A 3,261-nucleotide genomic window follows, 5' to 3' on the forward strand; every position below is an offset into this window, starting at 1 on the left:
GGGTTTGGCAGGACCCACCTCCTGCAGGAAAGGGCCCGGCCCCGAGGGCCAAGGGCCCGCACCCCGCTGCTCACTGCACCCCGATGGGAGGTGCAGGCCAGGGCGGGGGGCTCAGGGAGTTTTTGGTTTTATTCACGTCAGAGAACTCTGTAGAAGCAGATGTAGTCTACCTAGCCTGCAGTAAAGCTTTCGGCATTTTCCCAGAGCAGCCTCCTGCAGAAAGCAGCTCCTCGTGCTCTTTTCTAGGGGAAAAACCGTCTGGACAGCCAGGCCCAGAGCGGTGGGGAGTGGGGATGACTCCAGCTAGCACTGGGCACAAGTGGTGTCCCCAGGGCTCAGCACTGGGACCTGTTCTGTTTAGTATCTTTATCAGGGGTCTGAACGAGGCAGGATTAAGGCACACTCAGAAAGTTTGCAGACGACAGCAAATTGGGCAGAAGTGCTGCTTTGCTGGAGGGTAGGAGGCTCTACAGATGGATTTGGCCAGGCTGGAGCAATGGGATGAAGCCCCTGGGATGAGGGACAACAAGGCCAAGGTCTGGGTGCTGCACTTGGGTCACAACGACCCCCTGCAACGCTCCAGGCTGGGGGCAGAGCAGCTGGAAACTGCCTGGAGGAAAAGGACGTTGGAGTTGGCCGACAGCTGGCTGAAGATGAGCCAGCGTGTGCCCAGGTGGGCTAGGTAGCCACAAGCATCCTGACCTGGATCAGCACTAGTGTGGCCAGCAGGACTAAGGCAGGGCTCACCCCTCTGGCACTGGGGAGGCCGCCCCTTGAATCCGGGGGTCAGTTTTGAGCCCCTCACTCCCAGAAGGACCTTGAGGGGCCAGAGCGTGGCCAGAGAACGGCAATGAAGCTGGGGAAAAGTCTAGAGTCCAAGTGTGATGAGGAGCAGCTGAGGGAAATGGGGGTGCTGAGCCCAGAGCAAAGAAGGCTCAGGGGAGACCTTCTGGCTCTGCACAGCTCCCTGACAGGAGGCTGGAGCCAGGTGGGGGTCAGGCTCTTCTCCCAAGGAACAAGCAATAGGACAAGAGGAAATTGCCTCAAGTTGTACCAGGGGAGGTTGAGGTTGTCCCTGAGGAACAATTTATTCCCTTGAGGGTTGTCCAGGGCTGTGCCAGGCTGCCCAGGGCAGTGGTGGAGTCCCCACCCCTGGAGGGATTTCCAAGCCTTGGAGATGTGGTGCTGAGGGACATGGGTCAGTGGGGACCTGGCAATGCTGGGGGAACAGTTGGACTCTATGACCTTAAAGGTCTTTTCCAACCGAATCGATTCTATGATTCTACAACATACTACAGGCAATTTTCTTTCCTTGCAAAACAAGTATAAAAATAATCTTTATATATGAATCAAAAGTTCCTTTGCAACTGTAAATTTTTTTCTAGGTATCCTTCTCCGAAGGCCGTCTAACTGGTGGCGGACAGGAACACTGGGAGGGAGGGCGAAGGCCGGGCAGTACACAGAGCGCTCGAGCTACACCAAAGCCACAGAGCCAAGGATTCCAGGCAGCTTCCACGCGAAGGAGTGACGGTTGGGGTCTGGCAGCATGTGGGCTGGAAGTCCACCCCCCGTGGTGTCCCACCCCACGGCTGTCCCACTGGCACCAGCTGCCACGCTAGAGAGTGTCCCGTCGTTCCTCCTGAATTCTTCCCGCTTTTCCCGAGAGGACGCCAGTGCTTTGGGGCTGCAGAGAGGAGCAGCTCTTCCGGAGGAGTCCCACACAGAACAGGGTGGCCCGAGGAGATGCCTTGGGGACACAGGTCCCAAGCACACACTCTTCTCGCCTCCAAGAATCAAAGGTTTTACATCCATCTCTGGGTGCTCCAGCTGGTTCTGTGGGTCACAGGCAGTGTGCAGCTAAATGGAGAAGTTAACCATCAGCTGGACACCTGGCTGGCTGCATGGCACCTCTCTCTCCTGGCCGGCCACGCTCCTGGCCTGGTCTTCTCCTCAGCAGTTTGTGGAGCAGGAAAGGCAGGAGAGCTGCTACCACCATGTCAGCGGGAAGATGTGCAAAACTGGAGACGCTCAAATACAGTGTCCGACCAAAAAAGCAAAATCGGGGCTTGCAAAATACAACACGACTCCATCAGGGTGTGTTACTCCAGGGTCCAAGACTGCTACCATCCAGTCGTCCTAACGAACCCAAAAGCAGACCCGCCAGTGCAGTGGAAGGAGGTATGAAGAAACCCATGAAGAGAATCTTGTGGCAAAATGGCACAGAGAAAGCTAGCATCACCCTGGGCAGTGATCAGGAACTGGGATCGTGGGAATGGACACAAGAGGAGCTAATTCACACACAGAGAAGCCTGATCCTGAGCAGATGCCGAGAGAAGGTGGGGGGAGCACTATCTTGATAACACCTATGTAACTTGTCACGGCAGAGTACCGCTGAATTGTTACTGCTTGGTTGCCTTTTGGACAGCTGAAGGCTCAAGTGCAAGGGCTCCCAACAGCTCTTTGCAAAGCGAGCAGGCTCTGATGTGCCTGGAGGACCTTGCAGGCACCAGCTGGAGCAGTCTCAGCCTTTCAAACATCTCCTCACTCAGGCGAAAACCAGTAACAATTTAAAAAACACGGAGTGGCACCTCTTCTTCAGCCCCGTAGAAACAGCACAGCTGCTGGCCGAGGAGCTGGAGCCCCTGAGATCAGGCACCAGCAGGTTGGTGGATGCAGAACCAGCATCCCTGCTGAAGCACGAGCAGGGAAAGACTCAGCTCCTGGGTCCTATGAGGGATGCTCAACTCCCCGAGTCCCACTAGGAGGCACAGCTGGCTAAAAAAAGTGCTTTTTCTTATAAAACGTACTAGCTTGGTCTGGAGTTGCTGGAAGAAATGGACACTTTGGTGCCATTTTTTGCCCCCTTTGTTTTTTTTTTGCCTTGTTGTCATTCCAAAATGGGACCACCCCAATCTGAGCTGCTCCCGTTGAGAAATCTAGCTGACTACCTCCAGGTTTGTGAACTGGCCACGACCTCAGGGCTCCTTGTAGCAGCTGGTACCTAGGAGGTGCAAAGTGCCTCTAGGAGTGCAGGAAAAAAACCAAGGCATGCAGATTTGAGGAAGATCGGAGAGGCACGTGGGCAAAAACTCTACGGGTGAACTGGGGACACTCAAAACGCGGCCCCTCCAAAGCCAGGCCCAGGATCCAGCGGAGGGAGAGATGCGGTGGCGGGGCGAGGTGCAATGGGAGGAGCTACGGGGAGAGGCTCCCGGCCTCCCAGTCCACATCTCCTGGTTCTGAGTCCGTGCGAGCGCGTCC

Source organism: Merops nubicus, unplaced genomic scaffold, assembly GCF_000691845.1.
Source record: "Merops nubicus isolate BGI_N331 unplaced genomic scaffold, ASM69184v1 scaffold11710, whole genome shotgun sequence".
NCBI classification, from domain to species: domain Eukaryota; kingdom Metazoa; phylum Chordata; class Aves; order Coraciiformes; family Meropidae; genus Merops; species Merops nubicus.